General features: G+C 34.6%; 1 long non-coding RNA gene across 2 annotated transcripts in view; it reads left to right on the top strand.

Moving 5' to 3' along the window:
* The window catches only part of LOC106087963 (uncharacterized), a 33749-nt gene extending 6523 nt beyond the window's left edge, over positions 1-27226 (top strand). For both annotated transcript variants that reach the window (XR_009398381.1, XR_009398382.1), the window contains exons 2-3: positions 3428-3946; positions 23477-27226. This is a non-coding gene — a long non-coding RNA (uncharacterized LOC106087963). The remainder of the gene's footprint in view (positions 1-3427; positions 3947-23476) is intronic.
* Positions 27227-27657: the final 431 nt, after the last annotated feature.

Here is a 27657-nt window from a genome sequence, read left to right as displayed (position 1 = left end):
TGTGGCAGTTGCCCAATAACAAAATATGGAGTGCACTATCTGTCAAAATCAGTGATTAGTGCAACTCTGATTTTGTGTATGTTACTAGTTCGCGTCATTTTTCGTTGTTTGGGTGTGTCTGTGTGTAACTATAATACACACTGTGTGTAACTATAATACACACTGTGTGTAACTATAATACACACTGTGTGTAACTATAATACACACTGTGTGTAACTATAATACACACACACAACCAAAACTCGTTGACAGATAGCGTACTTCGCGAGAAAAAATTTTACTCAGCTGTTTACGGTACACTACCAGGTAATTATGTTTTGACTCTAGGACTTCTTTAAATTTTGCAGACAATTGTGTAAATTTTTTATGTCATCAAAATGTACTGAAAATTAAAAAAAAAATGCCAGAATTAATTTTTTACACAAAATATGAGTTTATTATTATTCTTTCTCAAAATTATAATTATGTTATGTTTAATACTATAACACTTAACAAATAATTGTGTTATATGTTATATCAGCTTTTGTTAATTTAAATATTCAAATCAGCTGATTTGATGGTGGAAAAAGACAAATTTGAATAAATGTTGTGAATGAAAGATATTCGATCGAGTGACACAATTCTAGAAGATATGGTTTCTTTGAAACTTAAAATTTAAACTAAAATTTTCAAAAACACACCTTGTATCTACACGTTTGTATGCAAAACAGATGACTTATTTTTGTTTTTGATTAAATTTATTTCTACTGTCACAGAAAAAAACCACAATGTACACCAGCTACAACAACAATAACAATTACTTTTACTATTATAAACAACCTGAACAACAATTAATACAATTGCTTTTTCCACAAAATGAAAAATTGTATCAATTAAATGAAAATTACTCGAGTAATCGACTGCCACCTTTTTGTTTAGATAATATTTGTCAGTGGGGGAATAGAAAAAGAAGGGAATGTTTCTTAAAGAAAGAAAAATAGTTTTTGGAGAAAATTTTGATTTAAAAGAAAGTGTATACACAAATGGTATAAATTCAAAAATATTCTGATGAAATTGTATTCCGTTCAAAATTTAATAAAAAAAATGTTAAAGGAAGAAAGATGAATAGTTATCAAAACAATATTTAACAACTTCCTCCATAGGGAGAATCGTCATTCTCTTGTACCTTATTGATACCATACCAGACGTTCAGACACTTTTCGGTAAGAAAACTCTTAGAGCTGCCTTCCGAAAGCCCTGCACCTGACCTGTAGGGATTTACCCCCTATCACGCTTCAATGTAGGATAATACTATTGTTGGCTTTTATAATGAGTGTGCTAGGTAGGGTCCTCTTACTTTTGAATAACACAAAGTGTAGCTTAACCCACCATGGCTGTTACACTAGAGCTGGCAAACTATCGATAATCGCAATATTCGATATTTTCGATAGTTTTAATAATAAATATCGATAGTATCGATACTATCGTTAATATCCCATCAGCCATATTTCAAACGAAAATGAAAAGTAGAAATCTGGAGATCCTTAATAAAGCAATATCAATGCACAGATCAAATAAAACCAAGGTTAATAAAGTCAGTTGGAAGTCATGAGAGAAATCATTGTACAAAATGTTAGTCTAATCAGATGAAAATTGCGCCCTCTATAGGCGCAATGTATCTTTAAGGATACATTCAGTGTCAGATTGCTTATTATACCCACCACCATATCATTCCGTTTGTAACACCTCGAAATATCAATCTAGGACCCCATAAAGTATATATATTCTTGATCGTCTCGACATTCTGAGTCGAACTAGCCATGTCTGTCCGTCCGTCTGTCGAATTCACGATAGCGGTCGAACGCGTAAAGACAGCCCTTTGAAATTTGGAACAGATTCTATATATTGATGTAGGTCGTTGGGGATTGCAAATGGGTCATATCGGTTCGGATTTGGATATAGCTTCCGTATAAACCAATCTCCCTATTTGATTTCTTGAGCTCCTGGAAGCCGCAATTTTTGTCCGATTTGCTTGAAATTTTGCACACAGTATTCTGTTATGACTTTCAACAAATATGCCAAGTACGGACTGAATTGGTATATAACCTGATAGAGCTCCCATATAAATCGATCTCCCGATTTGATTTCTTGAGCCCCTGGAAGCCTCAATTTTCATCCAATTTGGCTGAAATTTTGCACATATTGTTCTGTTATGATTTGCAACGACAGTGCTATGTACGGTCCGAATCGGTCCGTATAACCTGATATAGCTCCCATATAAACCGATCATCCGATTTGACTTCTTGAGATCCTGGAAGCAGGAATTTTTGACCGATTTGATTGAAATTTTGCAAATAGTGTTTTGTTATGACTTCCAACAAGAGATTAAAGTACGGTCTAACGGTCAAGAACCTGATATAGCTCGCATATAAACCGATCTCCCGATTTGACTTCTTGAACCAACGGAAGCCACAATGTTCATCCAATTTGGCTGAAATTTTGTACATGGTGTTCTGTTATGACTTCCAACAACTGTGGCAAGTACTGTTTAGATCGCTTAAGAAGATGATATAGCTCCCATATAAACCGATCTCCCGATTTGACTTCTTGAGCCCTTACAAGTCGCGATTTTTATCCGATTTGGCTGAAATTTTGCATATAGTGTTCTGTTATGACTCTCAATAACTGCGTCAAGTACGGTCCAATTCGGTCTATAAATAGTTTTTGTTTATTTTTGCAAAAAAAAATTTAACTTTTGCGATAGTATCCATCGGAAAAATATCAATTGATATTCAGTCAAAAAATTAAATATCGATAGTGCCATCGATATTTTCCAGCTCTATGTTGCACTCATACCAATCGCTTTTGCTGAATGCAAATGAAACGGCTAGGCAATGCAAGTAGAATTAAGAAGATAGAGCCACTTGCCCTACAACAAAATAAATTAACGATACAACTCTGTGGAGATAGGGGTAGAAATTTCCACTCCTCTGTCAAACTTCTGTATACTGTCAAATTGACAATTTAGTTTCTATTAAAACATTAAAAATGGGAAAAAGCAAACAAAATGTTAAATCGCTTTAAAATCCAAAAAGACCATTTGACGTTCTAACAAGATTTGGATGCAACTCTGAAATTGGAGAATTCGATCAGCTGGGCTGGTGAGTTTACATTCCTAATTGTGCAATGGACCATGCGAAAGAGAATTGTTCCTTCGAATTAAACAGTCGTGGTGGATTTGTGTCTCAGATCACAAATTCAGCATGAGTTTATTAAACTTGTTAAAAATTTCTATTCGGCAAACATTGGCAACACTGTTTTCATGTGTTGAAACCCTCACAAATTCCGGTTTTAAATTATTCTTAATGTATTATTATTTAACATTGAAAACAAGAAAAATATTACTAGAGGTGCACATGCTAATTTCTTTTCTATTCTTTAATTGCAGTTATTGTCACCGTGTATAAAACAAGTGCAGACCCTGGAGAAAGTTTAATTTACTCGTCTCTCGCAAACTCATACAAACAATTTAGTAAGATGAAATTTCTCTCCTTTCCCTAACGATATCGACCAATCTTCTATTTAAGTAAATTTTCTGTGTCCCCAAACAAACAAAAGAAAAAAAAGAGAAGTGATAACAAATATAAATAAAAAAAACAACAAATCCAATCTAAACTTGCGAGGTCACACCAAAAAAGAAAAACAAAAAATTGTCTTAAATGTTTGTGAATATTAAACTAATTTTCTTAAATAAACAAAAGAGTAAAATAAACGGTAATAATAGTGTTTATGCCATGCAGCAACGAAAAAAATGAAACAAATAAAAATTCAAATTTCTTATCACTACTGCTGCTAGTGCCTGCTGCTGCTTAAGAAGAAGCGAGAGTTTATTAAAACAAGAACAGCTAAGACAAGGGCTTTCTTCACTGTGGATTTGGTGTCATTTTGAATTCTCTTCTAAAGTGTGGTGAGTGTGTGCATGCCATAAAACAATTATTTTTAGAAAATTTAAGCGTAATCTGGGAGGCCACGGCAGTACTATACTGGCCGGAACATCAAAAAATTTCAGCGGTGGTTACCCCTCCTAAGGGTTGGTATTCTATTCTGCTTTCAAAATAGTCGCTGAAATTTGTGAAATTCCGCGAGCTGAATTTGACAGCAAGCAATCAAATGTTTTTATTTCCATACCAAAACACGTTTTTTTTATCTGCACTTATTGTTTTCTCTAATTTTTTTTTTTTTTAAAATAAAGAAAAACGAACCATTGAAACCAATAAAACAAACAAAAATTATGCCGGCAAATGTTTCAAGTGTTGCCACTGTAATAGTTTTTTGCCATTTTCCTCACTATAAACAGAGTACTACTTTGCCGCCTATTTTCACCCAATGTTTGGCCGATATTTTTTTATATGGAGTTTGACATCATTCCGCTTGAAAAGCTGAACAGAATGCTCAGCTTAATGCTGGCGACATTTGTAAGGTAAAAACTTATCCCCAAAAAGATGTCGCTCTGCGCACGCCGTTCGGACTTGGCGTTGAAAAAGAAGGCCCTTCTCTTTGAGTTTAAACTTGAATCGGACAACGCTCTTTGATATGTTATAAGTTTGACTCTGTTCCCAAATAGAATGTTCATGGACAAATTTGCATTTGAATAAAAAATTTAATAATCATTTTTAATAGATTCATATTTCTGTATATGTTAATAATGTCGAAGAGAGAGAGAGGGAGAGAGAGAGAGAGCTACAATTCTGAAACAAAGATGCAAATTAACCTGAGAGAAAATAAGCCGCAAAATTTCATAAAAATAATATGGGCGAATTTTCTTTAATATAGAAGTTTATAAACTTTCATCAATCAAATTTGTTGAGGTAGGAAACATGGTCTTTCAAGTTTTGGTCTCGCGTACTTACTATACTCCATAGCAATTAGTTCTATACATGCAAGATATATTCATTTTACAGGTAGTGGCAGTTGCCCAACAACAAAATATTGAGTGCACTATCTGTCAAAATCAGTGATTTGTGCAACTTTGATTTTGTTTATGTTAATAGTTCGTGCCATTTATCGTTGTTTGTGTGTGTTTGTATGGTTCTTAACTATAATACACACACACAACCCAAACTCGTTGACAGATAGTGCACTTCGCGAGAAAAAATTGTATTCAGCTTTTTACGGTACACTACCTTGTAGTTATATAATGGTCATGTGAACATGTGATGTATACACTTTATTTTCACCAATATTATTGCAATGACCACACATCATTATGTGCCATGAAACTCCCTATTGTTCACAGCTTATTTCGACTGCCCAAAATGTCAAAATATAAACTATTTTCGTGTACTCAAAAATGTTTGCAAATTTGCACTAATTGTTACTTGAAGTCGTTCGCGTATTTTATTCGCCAGCGGTAAAGTGCGTGAGAGCAAGATAAATTTTGACAGTTTGGTTATGGAGATCTTTCAAATGGAGCATCGAACAGCTGTTTTATGCAAATCACCTGTTTAATTCAAAAAAAAAAGACTAAAGGCTACTCTTAATCTTTTGTAAATTTTTACTGGAAAAGTATGCGAACAGGCCAATAATACAACAGCAACTTCAGTATAACAGCATAAAGATAACAGAAAATAATTGCATGGTATAACATTTCTAAAGGGAGTAGAGAGAGGGAGAGGGTAAGAGCGAGTTTCAGAACATCGACACCACACCTTCCTTCAATCATCGATTTATTAGTGAGTGTTATCACCTCTTATCTACTTAAATAACGGTACTTTTTACTTAGGTGTGTTCGTTGAGATATTCGCAATCATCTACGCTAGTTATTTAGTATCGTTTCGCTATTTAAGCGAATCTGATGCATTTTTTGATAGAATAGAATAGGCCTTTAACATGATTTGTGAAAATAGGATCCACAATAAGGGCAGAAGACGCTGAACAATGTATTAAATATTTGTGATGAAAGATACGTATATTACTCGAAAATTAAAAAAAAAAAAAACAAAATTGTTCGCACAGGTTAAAACAGATTTAAGATGACTGTGTGAAGTGCTAAGGGGACCATAACATAAACTGTATAGTCGATAGTAAAAAACTTTCATTTCTTAAACTCCGACGAGCCACACTTAAAACCACGTTTGCACTAGAGCCCAAATCCACTTAATTTGAGATAATCTCCAAAACCCGTCACTACGATTCAAGTATTCGTCAACAGGGATGTTTTTGACAGCGTTTTTATTGTGATCAGATGCAATTATAAGGTGAGGTCATGCGAACAGCTGAGTATTTTTTTTTCATTTTTGTTTTGATTTTGTAGTAAATTTAAATGTCAAAGGCTCCATAAACAGCTGTGAATTTTTTTCTAAAATCTTAAAAAGATGATCTGTTTGATCCGATATTCCGCACATAAGCAACAAAACAGTGAAAACAGCAGGAAATGCTTGCTGTTTGAGCAAAAATTACTCCTGTCCTATTTTCAGTGGACTTTCTGTTACTACTGCAAACATTTTTGATGTTTTCTCTGAGTGTTTAAAACGATCTTTCAATTTTGAATTCTGAAGCACATTAAAGCCTAGTACTAACTTCGACTTGTGGCATGGGGCGGATTAATATATGCACCCTCTTTTCAACCTAACCTAACTTACTTCGACTTTTCACCCGAACCAAGGTCAAAACGCATTAAAAAAAAATAGTAACGAAGAAATTGCGTACATATTCCATAGAAGCGTCGTTGATTTCTTTGAACAAAATAGTAGCAACAGGTCGCTATGTCACTACAAATTTCGTTTTAATTAACTAAAAATGTAATGAAATGCTCACGAAATGGGCACCAATCAACTCTGCTTCAATGCTCTTGTCTTTGTTGTGCATTGTTTTTAGACTTTTTTTTTGTGTTCTGGCTAAGAATAGGGTCCGTCGGTTTTCGCAATAATTTAATAGGTATTTTCGCTGCGAATGAAGCCGGTACTAGGTTTTAGGTCGTAATTATTATCTGAATACAATGTGCCTATTAAATCATTTGTACTAAAATCGTGATAATGTTCTGTTCGTGTTTGGTTATCGATAAATTAAATAATATATAACTCATATTTGAACAAATGTTTTGTTTTTTATTAATTGTTATTAAATTTAACTTAAATTCACACATTTAAAATATTTGCCCCAGAAAAAATTTTTGAAATTTCATCAATTGTTTGCGCGAGACAGCAAATGAAATATATTTCTATATGGTTGTTGATGTTTCTGCTGCTGCAGCTGTATTTTGACAACTTCGAAACATCACAATGGGAGATCGTGAGTTTTCGTACACTCAACGAAATTTGTTATTCACAATAGCAAAAATGTTTGCTAAAACAATAGTTTTTGTCTGTTGTTGGATTTCGCAATAATTTAATTGACATTTTCGCTGCGAATGATTTCAGCACTAGCTTTATTGTAGAAATCCTCAAAAATACGTTTTTTAATAAATTTAAATGTAGGCAACACCGTCATATGTTTTACTATCAGCACCCATGGCGAAACAGTTAAAGGTACAACAACAACAAATCATATGGTGCAATCTGCCATCTTGTCATCAAGCTGATAGTAGTTTTGCCAACACACGCAAAGTAATTTGTGTGCGTGTGTGTATATATGTGCGTACATGAGAAGAGAATATGCGAGAAAGAAGATAAAAACAAAGAGAATGTTAACAAAAATCTATGATCTTAATACCGTCAAACCTGGCCAGCTGTTAACGACTGTTCGCGTGAGACCACCTATGCCAAATTTAGCACATGTAGAGTTGTACATGTCATCTGGTACAAACGAAACTAACATATGAACATCAGTTTCAAAAAGCACATGTATTTTTTTTCGATTGGAGCATGTTCTATTCCTTCTGAAAAAACATAAAGAAAACAGCTGTTTTTGTTGTCAGTCGCGTGAAAGCAGACCCAAATTAATTTTTTATAAATTTATGAAAAATTTTTACGCACAATTTTTTGCTCATATTTTTGGGTTATGTCATACGAAAAAACATACAGGTGTGATAGCAAAAAATGATAAATCGTATGTAAGTTGACAACTTTGACAAACATTTTCAATTACATGTGAATACAAAAAGTGGCATGTCATTAGATATCTACATGCCGTGTAATAACTCCTTAATCTAACCTTTGTTTGCATAGTGTTATCATAATAAAATAAAACGGAAGATATATATTTGCCAACAATTGTAATTTAAAACATGTTATGATCCTATTCGGACCCTAATTGAATTCAGTGTTGGAGACGATGGTAGAAGTCATTGTGTAAAATTTCAGACAGTTCGAATAAGAATTGCTCTCTTTAGGGGCTCAAGAAGTAATATAGGAAGATCGATATCAGGCTATAGACCGATTCAGACTACATATAACACGTATGTTGAAGGTCATGGGAAAAGCCGTTGTATAAAATTTTAGCCCAATTGGATAATAATTACGCCCTCTAGAGGTTCAAGAAGTCAAGATCCCAGATCGGTTTATATGACAGCTATATCAGGCTATGGACCGATTTTAACCATACTAAATACAGTCATAACAAACACGTCGTACCTAATTTCAGATCAAGAAGTAAAATAGGGACATCGGTTTATATGGGAGATGTGTCAGACTAATGAAAGATTCAGACCATATTTGATACGTATGTTGAAGTTCATGGGAGAAACCGTTGTACAAAATTTTAGCCCAATCCGATAATAATTACGCCCTCCAGAGTCTCAAGAAGCCAAGACCCCAGATCGGTTTATATGACAGCCATATCAGGTTATAGACCGATTTAAACCATACTTAACACAGTAGTTGAAAGTCATAACGAAATACGTCATGCCAAATTTCAATCAAATCGGATAAGAATTGCGCCCTCTAGGGGCGCAAGAAGTAAAATAGGAAGATCGGTTATATGGGAGCTGTGTCAGGCTAATGGCAAATTCAGATATTTGACACGTATGTTGAAGGTCATGGAAGAAGCCGTTGTACAAAATGTCAGCCCAATAGGATAATAATTACGCCCCCTAGAGGCTCAAGAAGTCAAGATCTAAGATCGGTTTATATGACAGCTATATCAGGTTATAGACCGATTTGAACCATACTTAGCACAGTTGTTGAAAGTAATAACAAAACACGTCATGCCGAATTTCAGCCAAATCGGATATAAATTTTTCCCTCTAGAGGCTCAAGAAGTCAAGACCCCAGATCAGTTTATATGATAGCTATATCAGGTTATAGACCGATTTCAACCATACTTAGCACAGTAGTTGGAAGTCATAACGAATCACGCCACGCCATGTCAAATCGGATAAAAATTGCGCCCTCCGGAGGCTCAAAAAGTCAAGATTCAAGATCGGTTTATATGGCAGCTATATCAAAACATGGACTGATATGGCCAACCTACACTTATAAGAAGAATTGCGCCGTCTAGGATTCAAGAAGTCAAGTCAGGAGATCGGCTACTATGGCAGCTCTATAATCCTCAGTTATGGACCGATTTAGACCATACTTAACACAGTTGCTGTCACAGCAAAACGATATATATTTCAGCCAAATCGGATAAGCATTGCGCCCTGATTGACTGATTTCACCCAACCTTGACACAGTTGTTGGAAATCATACCAAAACAAAAAGTGCAAAATTTCAGCCAATTGGGATAAGAATTTTGCCCTCTAGAATCTCAAGAAATCTAATCGGTAGATCGGTTTATATGACAGCTATAGCAGGTTATGGACTAATTTGGGCCATACTTGGCACAGTTTTTGGAAGTCACACCAAAACGACAATGGAAAATTTCAACCAAATCAACCATTTCAACCAAATCGGATAAGAATTGCACCGAATATCGCCTAAATCGGTCCTTAATCTGATATATCTCCCTATATTACTTCTTGAGCTCCTATAGAGCGCAATAGAGCTGAAATTTTGCACAATTACTTTTACTATGGTCTCCAACATCCAAATCGGTTCATAACCTGATATGGCGTCAATAGTATGGCAATTGTTATTCATTATCCTTTGTTTGCCTATAAAGAGATACTGGGCAAAGAACCTGGCAAATGCGATCCATGGTGGAGGTGGATAAGATTCGGCCTGGCCGGACTTTTTTACTTGTCGTTAATTTACTTGTCTTTTTCTAAAATTGTTATGTTCCCCCAATTCCTTTTTCTTCTTTCTTAGGTGACTCTTAAGAATGAAACAAAATAAAACGTCAGATTTTAAATCGCTGTTCATGGTTGCCATATTTTTGAGAGAGGAAAAATTCATCTATAGGAAATCTATGGCCTGTGCTACGCATTGTTCCATCTTTCTCTCCTTGTTTGTTTTTCTAATATTTTACATTTTAATACAACAACAACAACAATCCATCTCTCTTGTTCATTAAAGTAGTACAACTACAGTCCACAGGTATTTTAAACAGGGAAATGTCGCATAATTGCTACATACCTACTAGATGCTTATGACGCATGTTTGCTGTGTATGGTTTATAATAACAAGAAACTTTTTTACTATGTCATCAAACGCAGAGCACATGCAGAATTCTCAGAAATTGCAAAACTACTGCTGTAATAACAGCAAAGTAAACTATTAACAGTCAGCAGACAGTGTTTTTTATTTTATTTTATTTTTGAAGAGTGAGTTTATTTAAGTCTCCCGCCTTCCGACCCGAATATGGTCCAGATTCGACCATATTAATATATAGCTGCTATAAAAGACGCATTCATTGTCCGATTGCGCTGGAATTACAAACGGTCAATTGACAGCAGATATCTGATCAAATATAGTCCCGATGGGACCATATTTGAATATAGCTACCATATAGAACGATCTTACGATATAGGGCCTAAAGCCAGTAAAAGACGCATTTATTATGCGATTTCATTGCAATTGGAAACAGTGAGTTGTATTAAAATTCCAGATCTTACAATTTAGGGTCTTGAGCCACCAAAAGACGTATTTATTAAGCGAATTTGCTTAAATTTGGAACAGTGGTTTTATTTAAGCCTTCCGTCATCTGACCCGAATATGGTCTAGATCGGATCATATTTATATATATCTGCTTTATAAACCGAACTTCCTTCTTAGGTTCTTAAATCATTAAGATGAGATATATTGTGCTGAAACTGTGACTTGTATAGGAGATCTCGAGACCTGAATCGAATATGATCCAGACCAGGCCATATTTGTATATAAATATGGATGTGGTTGTGGAGTTATAATAAAATATGATGATTGATGTATCCATTCTGGTGGGTATCTAAAGTTCGTCACGGCCGAGCTTAATACGTTTTTATACAGCTGTGATATCTGGCCTTTGACATTTAGATTTACTGCAAAATCAAAACAAAAATAAAAAAAAATTGTACTCAGCTGTTCGCATGACTTCACCTTATTAGTGCATCCTGTAGAGGTCCCAATTCTTGGCTGAAATTTTGCACAACGAATTCTCCTATGATCTTCAACATACGTGCCACATATGGTCTGAATCGATCCATAACCTGATATAGCTCTTGAGCCCCTATAGGGCGCATTTCTTAACCGACTTGGCTGAAATTTTGCACAATAACTTCTACTATGATCTCCAACATCCAAACCAAGTAAGCCCAGAATCGGTATATAACCTGATATAGCTCTAATAGCATAGCAATTCTTATTGATTATTTTTTGTTGGCTTATAAGGAGATACCGGTCAAAGAACTTGACAAATGCGGTCCATGGTGGAGGGTATATACGATTAGGAAGCTTTTAATTGCTACTTTTACGGCTGGTGGAAATGGGACACAGAAAGCGTTGATAGACTGATAGATACCCAACAGTGCAAAAAATGTAAAATTTCAATCAACTTGGATTATAATTGCACCCTCTAGGGACTTAAGAAGTCGAATCTTTTCTTCTTAACAACGACTTAGCAACCTATTTTAATATTTTTTCAACATTTTGCTACACCCAAAAATTTTTGTACCTAGAATTGATCGACCATAACAGTGTAAATATTTTCAGTATTATTAGCGTATGTGTAAAGATATTTTCCTGTATGTATTTTATAAGGTTTTTTCGTTTGTATAAAAGCGTATACACAAGTATGTATGCTATTCTGGATGTACGACGACGACGACGACAACGAATGTGGACTTCTCAATCAAGTGTATCAAATTCTTGGCGTGACCTTGGTTAACATCAAATGGATTAGATGTTTATTGAGTTTTGCATTGCATTTATTGTCCGAGAATAGCAGTCTGAATAGAAGTGTGTGTGTGTGTGCATATGTGTCAGGGATGGAAAATACTAAATGTTAAATAGTACCATAAAGATTACTTTTTAATTTCGCATAATTCTAATTTTAAAGATTAGATTAGGTGGTTTATATGAAAGCTACAAGGTTTAAAAACCGATGTGGACTATAAAGTCCGTGATTGTAAGCTCTGTATGGGAACAAGAGCCCTTTACTGGCACAAAAAATCGAATTGATTCGTTTTCTTATTTGGTAGCTGTTGACCGACTTAAAACTTATATGCCATGAATAAATAAATGCGACCTTTAAGAGATTAGAAAGTCAAATTGGGTGATCGATTGATATGGGAGCTAAACCTAAATATAAACCAATTTGGCAAATTTACTATCCCTAACGACCTAGAGCAATTAGAAGTATATGTGCAAATTTTAAAGAAGCAATCTTTATTTATCCGAAAGATAGCATGTTTTCGACAAACAGACTTTGCTATATCGATTTAGAATGCCATGAAGATGTCATACAATAAAGGGTCTTACATCATTATTTTATTAAGTTGCATACGGAAAAATGATTTTAGTCATATCCTCCCTTATCCTTCCCTAAGAAAAACATCTTTTATTTACCAGAAATTGGTCAAACATTTTAAGACAGTTAAGCCCAAAACATGGAACTCTGCACACAAAAGCAACATGGAAAAGTTAAAAAATTTTCAACTTTGACGCTTGAAACCGAGCGTCATTCGGTGTTGCCACACTTGAAGTAGGTTGTGTGTTAGGTCGTCAAAGTTAAAATTTTTTTAATTTTTGCGAGTTGTTTTTTTAGCATTTGTTTGAATTTTTCAACGCGACGCTTCTGATATTGAGCTTTGAAAGGTACTAAATCGAAATAGTACAGAAATAAGTACTGACTTTTCCCATCCCTGATGTGTGTAGTATGTTGTTATTAAGTGGTGCTGGGTTGCCCACACTTAAACTTATATTTGAAAAGTGTGTTGCCATGTCAACATTGTTGACAGCTGCAATTTAATACGAAAATCCATACATATAATAATAATAACAATTAATAATTAATGTCAATATGTAAATCATTTCTGCGTTTTTTTTGTATATGTAAATCAATTTATTTCTGTACATAAATATTTACATGGGGATATACATATGCGTATCAAAATTCAGAATTATTGTAGTAAGTAAATAAAATATTCATATGTATGTATGAGGCTCAGATGTAAAGTGTGTTTTTATGGGGGTATACTAATTTCGTCATTGCGTTAGTAGCTTATCGAAATATTGATTTGAGATCCAAATTATACCCCAATATGCTTGACCGTTTCGATTTTACCATCTGCGTCCGTCTGTCTGTTTATCAAAGAATGAAATTTTGCACGAATACCTCTTAAAGAAGGCAAACGTAGCGCAAATGTAGCATGTCCGCCTATGACGCTGAACGCCTGGGTTCGAATCCTGGCGAGAACATCAGAAAAAATGTTCAGCGGTGATAATCCCCTTGAAATTTTGCATAAATAATTCTTATTAGTGCATGTCGGTTGGGATTGTAAATGGTCCATGGTCTAAATCGATCCATATTTTGGTATAGCTGCCCTATAGACCGATCTCGGATCTTGACTTCTTGAGCCTCTAGAAGGCGCAATTCCGGTTTAGCTGAAATTTCGCAACAAGTGTTTTATTTTGACTTCCAACAACTTTCCCTAGTATGGTCTAAATCGGTTCATAACCTGATATTATGGTTTCTATATAAAAACGATCTCGGATTTTGACTTCTTGGGCCGCTAGAGGGCGAAATTATTATCCGATTTGTCTGAAATTCAGCATGAAGTGGTATGGTTTGACCATCAACAGCTGTATCAAATATGGCCCAAATTGAGCGTCTAGAGTGAGCAATTCTTATTTGGGTTAATTCCACATACGTGTTAAATATTGCCTGAATCGGTCCATACACGGATATAGCTCCCATATAAACAGATTTCCTAATTTTATTTCTTGAGCCATTATAAAGCGCAATTCTTATCCGATTTGGCTGTAATTCTGCACAATGAATTACACTTTGCTCTCCATAGCAATTCTTATACATTAGCCTTCCACTGTCTATAAAGAGATAATTGCCATAACTTGACATGGTACAGGGTATATAAGATTCCGCCCGGCAAATCTTAGCACGCTTTTATTTTTTTTTTAATTATTTTGTTCTTTACTACCATAGGATGGTCAGTGTACACTGTTGCGCTTAAGAAGGGAGCAAGATTGGCCGGGACGATATTGGCAAGTTACAGCAACTCAGAATCGTTAATTGGTATCCAACATACTCTATGTAGGGTGCTGAAACACAAAAATTTCGTACTTTGCTATACTATGGGTCTTAGCGACTACCTTTAAAACGTTTGTCTTCAATTCTCGTTTGGGTTTTTCTCAGGCTCACTTATATTGCGACTTATTTAGGGTAGAGATGCTTGAGCAAATTCAAGTACCCACCAATTTTAGATAATGAGTTGGGGGGTTCCTACGCTGCTATTAAAAACAAAAACAAATTTTAGTGAAGTCTTCTTTTGTTCCCAACATAAATTCCCAATTTTTTTTAATACTGGTAATATTTTATTTAATTTTGTTTTCTATTTATCATAAAACGTTTCGATATGCGTTGCCAGTTAAAAAATACCAACAATTTTTGTTTAACTAAAACAAATAGAAAATTGGAAATTTTAAAGAGTCACAAAGCCATAAGAGGGACATTGTACGCTACCAGCTGACAAGAGAGGTGAAAAAAGCTCATGGAAACCGTAAATGAACAGAAAAATAAAAACAAAACAAACTCAAAAGCGAAACAGAAAACAAAAACAAGCATCCGAAATGGGGTGATTGAACTTGGTAAACCTTAAAAGCAACAAAATGTTGCACTCAACAGACACACACTACCTACAAACAATGTATACCATTTATCTGCTCTACGTTCATTCAACATACACACTCATACGCACCCATGTAGGCATGGTCTCAGAAGTGCAACTACTTTTTTTTATCGTTGATGCATTCGAGTTACCGTTACATGCCAACACTGAAGTGTGCTTGACAATGAGGTAGGTGGCGGTGTTGGGGAGGAGAGGGATTTTCTTTCTTGGCAATAAAATCACTTGGCAACACAGTGGAACGGGAAGAGTTGTTTATTTAAGGTTTGAGCATAGAGAAGTGTGTTTTACACTTGTTGACAGTTAACAAGAAATTTTATTTTAAGCTTTTTCTATGCTGTCCACCATGGGGTAGAGATGGTTAATAATTTCATTAGTTCTAGAAATATGACTTGAAAGTACATAAACATTAAAGCAATTAATTTTATTTGCCTGTCAGATGAAAAGTATTGATTGGAGCATTCGTCAATAGTTATTAATTCTGCACGAGGAAACTCTAAAACTTTTGCTAACCAAAATTCATTGATGACTTACTGAGAAATTAAACCCATGATGTTTACTTAAAGTGTCTTCGTTATATAAAATCTTTTGACAGTTGATAAAATCGAGGTTTTCAACTTGCAATTTCTCTTATCCCCGGCCTAATGTGTCTTACATTCGCACATTCCAACAAAAAGAAAAACTTATGTATGCCTGCACATATGATCGTGTACATACACACACGTTATGTGGGCATAATATGACGACAGCAAAGGCAATGATGCAAAAAAAATAATAATTCAAAAACCCTGTTGCTATGCAGTTTTTTTTTTGTAATTTTCTCAGACCGACTGTGGTTTGTTGCTTATGGAGAAAATGTTGATTTTGAATGGAATCGCGTGTGAAATGAAGACAAATTATATGGTGCAATAACAATATGGAGGCTACACATTATAATGAAGATGACCTTTCTCTGATGGGACTTTTTTCACTTTGGCAGTGTGTAATGATGTGAAATGATGAAAATTTGTGTCGTCTACATTTTGGGGCAGAGTTAAATTTAAGCAATTTTTTTTTAAAAAGATGACATGTTTAGATCAACATTTTTGACTTTTTTTATACTTTTATAGAAATTTGTTCTAAAATTTTGCATAAAATGTCGAAAAAAAGAATCGAAAAAATTCACTTTAGTCAAAGCTATTATTGTTTTTATTCAAAGTACGTGCATTAAAAATTGTATGATTATGATATCTTTACAGTACACTGAAGATCTGAATAAGTAAACAGTGCAGTGAAAGTTGTATGAATATCTGGATCTGGATGTGTATACAGTACAGTCTTAAGGTTAGTTCACTGTGCACAGTTTCCACAAAACATTGCTTCACTTATTGTAGAAATCCCAAAACAAAAGTTTTTTCAATAAAAAGACACATAGGCAACCCTATCATATGTTTTATCACCAAAATTTATTTTAGCAAATTGTGTTGTTGGCGTAGTTTTATGATAAAAAAAATAAAAGTGGAAGAATAATATTTGCTAACAATTGTTATTTATTTAAAAGACAATGACAGCAAATGCGATAAAATTTTTTTTTCGCATTTTGGCTCAAGTTGAAAAATGTTCCGCGCACGCTTTTATGAATGACAAATTTTCACTCAGTGAAGAACTTAGGGAAAATGTTAAATCTGAACTTAATACCCACCTTTATGTAGTTAATTCAAAGATAATGTCTTAATTGTAGATTCATGAACCGAAGTCTTGTAGGCGAATATCAGAACGAACAGGAAATTCACGAACTAGCAAAGTGCCGTCACGGGATCTGTAATTGCGAACGTGCTCATGAATAGGCATACCTTGTTGGATTGCAAGAGAGCGATTAAGTATGTATGAAAGGAACCATATTATATGCGTGTAGAGCCATAGTGGGGTAGGTTAAGTTAGGTAAGGTAAGGTTGAAATAGAGGGTGCGGATATTAATCAGCTTCATATCACTATGGACATACACCTAAGCTAGTAGCCTCAAAAAAATCAGAAATTTAGAATAGATAGACTCTGATTTGGTGAGGGTCTGTCGGTCTGTTTTCATGTTTAATTTAATTTTTGAAAAATGGTCTTTGATAATGCCGGATACATAAAAACGTATTTTCTTTTGGGGTTTTATAGAGGAAGTGATAAAGAATAAAAGTAAGTTCATTACTCATATGTGTGATAAAATGTGATATTCATCTTAGGTTTTAAAATTGAGAGTGACACTAGTTAAAAGTCGCCTAGTTAATATATACCATTTCAATATTTAATTCAATTACAAAAAAGGGGAAGTAAACGGGAATGTGGAAACTTTTGCAATAAGCCATATTGGCTTTAAGGCAGCGGGTGGTTTTGATAAAAAATTGCCCCAATTTTGCATTTTCAAATTTTCATAATAACTCCACATTATGAAAATACAAAGAAATGATTATATATTCATGGCGAAAGTATACGATGACTTCGTCTACTTTTTGCAAAAGTCGACTTTTTGCAACAATAAGTCGAAAAATCGACTTTTGATATCCTTTTAATTTTTATCGCGTCTCCGTCCAGTACTCCGCCTTTATGGTCTTCTGCGCTGCGTGCAGACAAATTTTTCTCCTTCATCCAGGTGAAACGTCACTAATTGCTGTTTTCAGTTCTCTATGTCTCTCGAAGCAGCGCTCCCAGTGTACAGAAATGTGTTTTGCGTCATCTGAAACTTCATGCACCTCATGAATATACGTCTTTGAAGAACGTTTCCACATTCGATGTAGATATTTTCGAAATAAGCCATTACCATGAAACATCTGGATAAGGTATAAGGTCATATTGCCAGGCATTCTATCTATCCACATTCGTACATCGGGGAAAATTCGTGGCGTCCAACTGCCTCAACTTTCATTCAGCTGTCTTTGTTGCCATGTCTCTATGGTCTCTTGTTGTATGGCTTGCGTATGACCCATTTGAAACTCTCTCTCCCATAAAAATAAACAAATTTTGCCCATGAACATTCCACTAAGGAACAGGGGCAAACTTCTCACCTATCAATGATAAGAGGCCTTCTTTTTATAGCTGAGTCCGAACGGCGTGCCGCAGTGCGACACCTCTTTGGAGAATAGTTTTACATGGCATATTACCTCACAAATGTTGCCAGCATTAGAAGGAGAAAACTCTCTCTCCCATATGGGGGTTTAATCTCGCTATGTAGAGCTTGGGCCACTTTATGGTCATTCTAGTTCGGACGAGACCGGCACTGCTCGGTTGGGTGATATAACCCTTAAAGGCACCGTACGCTATACCGAGAGTTGGATTTTCGATCGACATTTCCATTTGTTTTAGAGAGTGAAAGTTCGTCTATATCAATCTATGGTCTGTGTTAAATCCCAAATAAACTCTATTTCATGGCTGAGTAATCGATAAAAGTACCAAAATATGCAACCGTTTTGAAGATTTGTGTATTGATGTGTGTGATGTACATATTCATGTTTACGCATGTACGCTTGTGTATGCCCCTTAAATCCGCCAAAAACGCAGTGTAAAACCCCGTTTACACTGCTCATTAAATACGTATTTAAGGTTCTCGTCAGCTGATTTTATAAAGGGAAAACAGATGATCGAGCCCTTAAATCCGGATTTGAAGAGCTGTGTAAACGGGATTTTAATAGACAGGATTTGTTTTTGAATTAAGTTAAATCGAAAGTTTCCATATTTCTCTCTCATATAGCAAGATGTTATAGCAAGTCTCCATTAAGAGATATTTTGCTCATCAGCAGTATATCGTGCATACCCACTTTCATGTTTTTTCATACATGCGGCAAAACACTTTCCAGTAGGCCATATCCGATATATCTTTCATCCGATATGGCCTTTAAAGTCTGTAGTAGCGGCCATTTAAATCCTATCGAAAAAAATCTTATATTGAAAGTAGTATGTATGTATGTTGACTCGTTTTCACAAATAAATGTTGCCAAGCGCAGAAATGTTCTATTGTAAATGGCAAAATAAAATCAAAACTAATTATTTACAAAATTGCGTGGATAAATTTTAATAAATTTTATTTGACTTCTAAGCCCACACCTGTTTTGCAAATTTTATTTGTAAATTTTACAAATTCACTTTTCATATATTCACATTACATATTCACTTTTTTCTCGAATAGTTTTGACAGGTTGGCAAATGGCGTTACCACTTCATGGGAAACAAATAGACTTGCACTGGAAACTTTGTTTGCATTTAATTTTTGCCCTTCACGACTTGTCTATCAGTACTAAAATAAAACACAGCATATATGTGTTTGAAGGGTTGCCATGCTTGGCAAATGTATCCAAATGAAGATATATATTTATTGTGAATGGCATAGTAAATTATTATTTACCATGAGCATCAAAAGTGTGTCAACAGCCTTTTGTAATATTATTGTTAGAATGTACATTGGATGTAGCAATTTTTAAAATATAAGTTTGCTGGAATATTGATAATAGGTTTTTACCTAAGTAAAAAAGGTCAGCTAGGTCAATATTGTACTGTAGCCCTGGTCTAATCCCATGATTACCTAAGTTTAACCTAATAATGGTATTTGATATTTATTCCCCGATAACCCCAGACGATATTCCATCGGGATCCTATCATCTATCGTAAATGGGGTTATGTTGCTAGTGGGTTCTGCAAAATCTTCTTATTCTTTGCGATCGTGGCTGTAAGTTATGTTTTCATGGATTTGCTTCTTCTTTTCTCATAACATGATTTAACCAACAAAGACGTTATGATTCAACTTCAATATCAGGGTATGGTTTTTATACCTGGTTGATCTTAAAATACTGATATTCCCCAAGCGCCAAAGTTGTTCATTTCTCTACAATAACTCTTCCATTTTCGAAAAGTTATTGTAAAGAGTCAATGACTCAGACCCTGTGGGTTATTAACCTGCATGAAAAGAGAAAAGTTAAAAAACAAAAGTATCTTTGACAACTGACAAAACGAAATCAATTTCCTGATATATGTATGTTTCTATTACCTCCAGTTGTGTTCTTATCACAAAATTCATGGCTCATGTCCAAATGCATGGAGATAACGGAGTGTTTGGTGTTTTTTTTTTTGTTATAGCTATTGGGCAGGAGTCAGTCATCATTATTATCATCACTATCATCGTTACCTGACTATGATAACTCATTTATCCGGTAGTATTAGGACGATAAAGTGCAAGCCATTTAAAATAAGGGGCAATGGTTGGTTTCGAACATCATAACTTACGGAGTGTCATGTTGCTAACTCCAATGCAATGCCTTATATCAACAACAATAACAAGAAAATAATGATAAGATTGTCGCCACAGTATCACTTAACAATGAAGCACAAAAAACAAACATGGCAACAACAACATCGAAAATTTGCTTTATTAATTTACCAGACACATTTTAAGCCATAACATAAGTGTGAAAATATGCCCATTGGCATTGACAGATCTGAGGAGACAAATAATACTAAATAAATAAAAATATGTACCTATGGGACGTTGTAGATGTGTTAAATATTAACTTAAAATTATTGGAGAAATGACTTTGAAAATTCAAAACAAACAAGAAGTAAAATAGGGAGATCGGTTAATATGGGAGATGTATCAGGCTATAGACCGATTCGGACCGCATTTGACGTACGTTGGAGGTTATGGGAGAAGCCGTTATTCAAAATTGGATAATAATTACGCCTTCTAGAGGCTCAAGAAGTCAAGATCGGTTTATATGACAGCAATATTAGGTTATGAACCGATTTAAACCATACTTTGCACAGTTGTTGGAAGTCATACCGAAACACGTCATGCCAATTTTCAGCCAAATCGGATTAGAATTGCGTCCTCTAGAGGTTAAAAAAAGTCAAGATCCAAGATCAGTTTATATGGGAGCTATATCAAAACATGGACAGATATTGCCCATTTATAATCCTAACCGTCCTACACTAATAAGAAGCATTTGTGCAAAATTTCAAGCGGTTAGCTTTACTCCTTCGAAAGTTAGTGTGCTTTCGACAGACAGTAGGACGGACATCGCTAGATGGACATAAAATGCCATGTCGATCAAGAATATATATACTTTATGGGGTCTTAGACGAATATTTCAAGGAGTTACAAACAGAATGATGAAATTAGTATACACCCATCCTATTGTGGAGGGTATAATTAGTATAATTAGACACAAATAGCAATATAAACCCATTGGCTTTCATGGAAATGACATACAACAAAGTTCTGGATAAGTATCCATGTAGGCTATAGCTGCGTTTTATTTTAATACTATGCATGCAATGAAATTTCTATGAAAATGATATCTATTCAGGACAACGAGTTAAGGATAAATTACCAGAGCAGACTTATGAACATCTGTCGTCAAGATTTCCATGATTTGTTTATACTCTACACCACCACTGTGGTACAGGGTATTACAACTTTGTGCATATGTTTGCAACGCTAAGAAGGAGAAGAGCTAGAGCTTCCTGATTCGATTTAGCTATGTCCGTCTGACTGTCTGTCTATGTATTCTTGTAATCAAGGTTCAGGTCGCATTTGTTGTCCGATTTTCACAAATTTTTTTTTGGTCCAAGGACGAACGCTATAGATTTTGAAAATCCGTCCAGAGTTAGATATAGCTCGCATATATATCTTTCATCCGATATGCCCTATTAAAGCTGTGGAATCCACAATTTTGGTCCGAACCAACAAAATTTGGCACAAAGTCTTTTTTTGACGTCTCAATATATGTGCATAATTTCATCAAAATCGGATCAGATTTAGATATAGCTGTCATATATAAAGCTTGAGAAGCCACAATTTTGGTCTGATTTTTACCAATCTTTACATAATTTTGCATGAGGTGTTTTATTTATGTTTTTTTAAAAATTGGTTCAAATTGAGATATGGGTTCCATATATATCTTTCATCCCATATGGGCTGTTAAGGCTATAGTCGCCCCAATTTTGGTTTCAAACTCTATAAAATTTAGCGTGAGGTGTTTAACGTCCTAGCACGTGTGCTAAATTTCATTAAAGTTGGTCTAGATTTGGATATATATCCTATATATCTTTCATTCGATATGGCCCTTATAGTCTGTAGTAGCGAACATTTTAGTCCTATAGAAAAAAATCTTATATTGAAAGAAAATGTTGCCAACCGCAGAAATCTTCTATTGTGAATGGCAAATCAAACCCATTCTTTTACAAAATTGCGAGGATAAATTTCAATAAATTTTATTTTACTTCTAAGCCCGGACATGCTTTCCAAATATTATTTGTAAATTTTACAAAAATATTCACTTTTTTCCTTGCATAGTTTTGACAGGTTGGTAAATGGCGTTAGCACTTCATGGCAAACAGACTGGAAACTTTGTTTACGTTTTATTTTTGCCCTTCACGGCTTGTCTGTCCAGTACTAAAATAAAACACAGCATATATGTATTTGCAGGATTGCCATGTTTTGGTAAATGTTGTAAAATGAAAAAATACATCTATTGTGAATGATTTAGTAAAGTTTTATTAACCATGAGCGTAAGATTATTGTAAGAATGTACACAGAACATAACAATTTTCAAAATGTTATATGTAAGTAAAAAAGGTCAGATATGTCAATATATCACTGTAGCCCTCGTCTAATCTCATGATTATCTAAGTTTAACCTAAAAATGGTTTTTGTTATTTATTCCTCATACAATATACATATGTCGTAACATATATCTTATTTATTCTTCCTCAAAATTATTTATTAATTGTTTCCTTCGATGTGTTTTTTTTGTATATACTATATTTTCCAGATATTCGCATTGTGAATGATTTATTCACTTTTTTAGTTGGCAAATGGTGTTACCACTTCATGGCAAACAAATAGACTTGCACTGGAAACATTTTTTCGTCGTATTTTTGCTCTTCACGTCTTGTCTGTCCAGTACTAAAATAAAACACAGCATATATGTGTCTGTGGGGTTGCCATGTTTTGGCAAATGTTGCCAAATGAAAAAATACATCTATTGTGAATGACTTAGTAAAGTTTTATTACCCAATAGCGTAAGATTATTGTAAGAATGTACACAGAACATAACAATTTTCAAGATATTACAAATTTGTAAGAAAATTAAAAATACATAGGTATTTACCTAAGTAAAAAAGGTCAGATAGGTCTATATGTAACTGTAACCCTCGTCTAATCTCATGATTACCTAAGTTTAACCTGATAATGGTTTTTCTTATTTTTTTTTCTTCATATATTTACATTTGTCACAAAATATTTTTTTATTTATTCTTCCTCAAAATTCTTTTTTAATTGTTTCCTTCGTTGTATTTTTTTTTCTTTGTATATACTATATTTTCCAGATATTCGCATTGAAGTTTCTATGGTTGGTGTCGATCGACTATACGTCTATTCAAAAACTCTCGAAACGTCTTCCCAACAAACAAAAAGGTACGTATCGTCGATATGTGTATGTAGTATATGGTACATTTATTTGTACGTTCATAATACAATGGAACACATGCGTGTCTATTTCTATTTTCAATGATAATTCTTATTCAAATATGCAAAATCATTAGACCGTAATTATTTGCATTGTAGTGCTAAAAGTCTACGAAAAACAAGCACAATAATATATCATGGAAAAATCTAACAAAGATATAAAAAAAGGTTGAAAGAATTTCACTTAACCGAAATTTGCTAAAATTCACATATGGAAGTGCTTTTGTTTGGGGGTTATGTTTTCGGCTTTGTTTGAGTTGGTCGGCTGGTCGGTGATTTGATTGTGTTATCATTGTTTTCCGCAAACGTGGAGGTGCTACGTGCCCATTCGCGAGTTATATGCATAATAGGCTTATCTATATCTCTCTCTCTCGCTCAGAGGGATGACGGCATGGACCATAAAAATACATTTTGTTGTAGTGATAAAGCTTTATCAAAATCTTGCTTTTGCTCACTCTCTTTCTCATTCAGCCTATCTAATTTATAGTCTCACTCTCTTGGCATACGAGTATTCTAGTGTTTTAAATTATACATACATATGTGTATGCAAATACTTGTTACTGAGCGATAAGCTTCAATTATTGTGTAGGGTATATATAAGCTATAACTCACTTTCACTCTCCCTCTTTCTATCTGTCCTTCCCCTTCTGGTTCTCTCTTTAACTGATTACTAGAGATACGTTGGCAACAATGTAATCATGTCACCTTATTTATAGCAGTAATTTTTTTAGTTTTTATTATTTTTATTATACTGTACATACATTGTAAAGTAGTAAACAAGAGATTTGTAGCACGGTTTGACGTATTAAAGGGACATATTTAGTATATTTGCATTACAGAAAAGTTATGTAGCAGTTTTTGTATTGTTATCATTGGCACTGTTATCAAACAAAAGCAGTCGCACCGAATCTTAGGTACTCAACAATTTTGCTCTGCTTAAATAGCTCAGTTTTATGTTTAGAACTAGACTCTGAGGGGCATGGAAAATGGTATGAATATTACATTAAATAAGTACAATAAACAGCTGAATAGTTATATAAGCTGTGTTTTATTTAAAGTACTATACAGTGCAGTGCCGTGAAATTGGTATGAAAATGACATCTATCCAGGACAACGAATTTCTGGATAAATTACCAGTGCAGGAGCCGAATTACCGCATACGTGATCGAAAATGGTTTCGTATGGAATGAAAGTTCATCTCGTATTTAATGGATGTTATACCACTTTTATACACACTTCACTTTAATATAACATTTTTTTATGAATCATGATCGATTTAAACATTTGGGTTTTTAATATCAAAAATTCCTTTTCAATAAAGAAATACATAATTCACAATAGAGAGATTTCTAACGATTTTACTCTTTCACTCATGAGGTAATTCGGGCTAATGTAGAACATTCTCAGAAATGTTCTCTTGTGAATGGTAAAATAAAATCAAAACCAATTATTTATAAAATTGGGTGCACATATTTTAATAAATTTTATTTGACTTCTAAACCCACACATGTTTTGCAAATTTTATTTGTAAGTTTTACAAATATATTCACTTTTTTCCTCGCATTGCTTTGATAGGTTGGAAAATGGCTTTACCACCTCATGGCAAACAGACTTGAACTGGAAACTTTTTTTGCGTTTTAGATTTGCTCTTCACGGCATGTCTATCCAGTAAATTGCAAATTTTGCCATGAACGTTCCATTAAGGAACAGGGGGTAAACTTTTCATATATCAATGGGTGCAGTCCTTTTCAAGTTTAAGCTCAATGTTAGGTGGGCTCCTTTTTATAGCCGAGTCCAAACGGCGGACTACAGTGCGACACCTCTTTCGAGAGAAGTTTTTCCATGGCATAGTACCTTACAAATTTTGCCAGCATTCGGAGGGGTAAACCACCGCTGAACATTTTTATACCCTCCATCATAGGATGGGGGCATCCTAATTTTGTCATTCTGTTTGTAACACCTCGAAATAGGCGTCTGAGACCCCATAAATTATATATATTCTTGATCGTCATGTCATTTTAAGTCGATCAAGCCAGGTCCATCCGTCCGTCCGTCTGTCTATCGAAGCACACTAACTTTCGAAGGAGTAAAGCTAGCCGCTTGAAATTTTGCACAAATACTTTTTATTAGTGCAGGTCGGTTGGGATTGTAAATGGGCCAAATCGGTCCATGGTTTGATATAGCTGCCATATAAACCGATATTGGGTCTCACCTTCTTGAGCCTCTAAAGGGCGCAATTCTCCTCCGATTTTGCACAAATACTTTTTATTAGTGCAGGTCGGTTGGGATTGTAAATGGGCCAAATCGGTCCATGGTTTGATATAGCTGCCATATGAACCGATATTGGGTCTCACCTTCTTGAGCCTCTAAAGGGCGCAATTCTCCTCCGATTTGACTGAAAATTTGCACGTAGTGTTTTGGTATCACTTCCAACAACTGTTTTTAGTATGATTCAAATCGCTTCATAATTTGGTATAACTGCCATATAAACCGATCTAGGATCTTGACTTCTTGAGCCCCTAGAGGGCGCAACTCTCATCCGATTTGGAAGAAATTTTGTACAACGGCTTACGTGTCTAATATGGTCTGAATCGATCAATAGGTTGATACTGCACCCATATTAACCGATCTACCGATTTTGCTTCCTGAGCCCCTACAAGGCGCAATTCTTATCCGAATGATAAGAATTCAGCATTCATATATGGTCCGAATCGGACTATAACTTGATATAGCTCCAATAGCACAAGAGTTCTTAATCAATATTCTTTGTTTACCTAAAAAGAGATTCTGCGCATAGAACTCGACAAATGCGATCCATGGTGGAGGGTATATAAGATTCGGCCCGGCCGAGCTTAGCACGATCTTACTTGTTTCTTATGGTCTCGCGAGGATTCAAATCCAGGCGTTCAGCGTCGTAGGCAGACATGCTGACTACGATGGCCTCCCAGTACTAAAATAAAAAACAGGAATAATGCAGGTTTATGTAGTTCATCGGTCTTCAGGATTGCCATGGTATGGTGGATATGTGTTGCCAGCAGAAGAAATACCTCTATTGTGAATGAAAAAGTAAAGTTTACTTATCTTGTTTTCATTTTTAAAAAAGAGAAAGCTTTTTGGATTGTGCCGTATAGGCTCGAAAACAGCTTAATCGATTTTTTTTTTAATTTTTACAGATTAGGTGGATGCTAACAGCTGTTCGCGTGAGATCACCTTTTTAAATCCGCCTTGATTTTCTTGCTAAAATTTCAATAATTTCTAACCGTCTGTTGATAAAGACAAATGGCCTTATTCTATAAAGGAAATCTGTCAAATAAACCTTTTTCAAATCTACTTAAAATGTTGTTTGAACAAACATTTGCACTTGTTTCATTCAAAAGAGTTTTTTAAATAAAAGTTTATAGCAGCAATATGGAAGTATACCACATGCAGATGTTCTATTTCTATTGTGGTTTGATGTGGCGTGGTATGGTGTGGTGTTAAATTTTTTTTGTTTACTCCAAATGTTTATTTAAATGTGACCCATTTACAAAACTTATTTTGTTTAAAAAAAAATAAAAATAAAAAAAACATACATGGTCATTTGACACATACAAACATACATTTATTTATGTTTCCAATTTGCTGCGGAAATCTTGCACCCTTGAAAGCTCCGTTTAGCACTTCTGTTGTTATTCGCTTTGCCTGCTCTCTGCAATCCGTTGGCAGTGCTGGTTGGTGCTGCTCATGCATGCATAAATCAGTAGAAAGAACTGAAGGAAATTGATGTGGCCTGTCTGTGAGATGTCAGAAAAATTCAGACCGAAAAGATGAACGAAACCAAATGTCGATGTTTGTAAAAGTTTGATGCTTTAATTATGACATATTACAAAGTGTTTCAGTTTACACTCGTTGAAGAACAGGGATGTGCATTATAATGGTGCGTTTACACAGTGTGAAGAAAATTAAAAAAAAAAAACAAGAAGACAATGGGTCTAAGGTGAGACCTAAAATGAAAGAAAATAAATTAAAATGGAATGGGGCTAGATTAAACTAAATCACTTAA

This window comes from Stomoxys calcitrans, chromosome 5, assembly GCF_963082655.1.
Source record: "Stomoxys calcitrans chromosome 5, idStoCalc2.1, whole genome shotgun sequence".
Taxonomy (NCBI): domain Eukaryota; kingdom Metazoa; phylum Arthropoda; class Insecta; order Diptera; family Muscidae; genus Stomoxys; species Stomoxys calcitrans.
The sequence above is the reverse complement of the archived record's forward strand: the minus strand, read 5'-3'. Positions and strand labels throughout refer to the sequence as shown.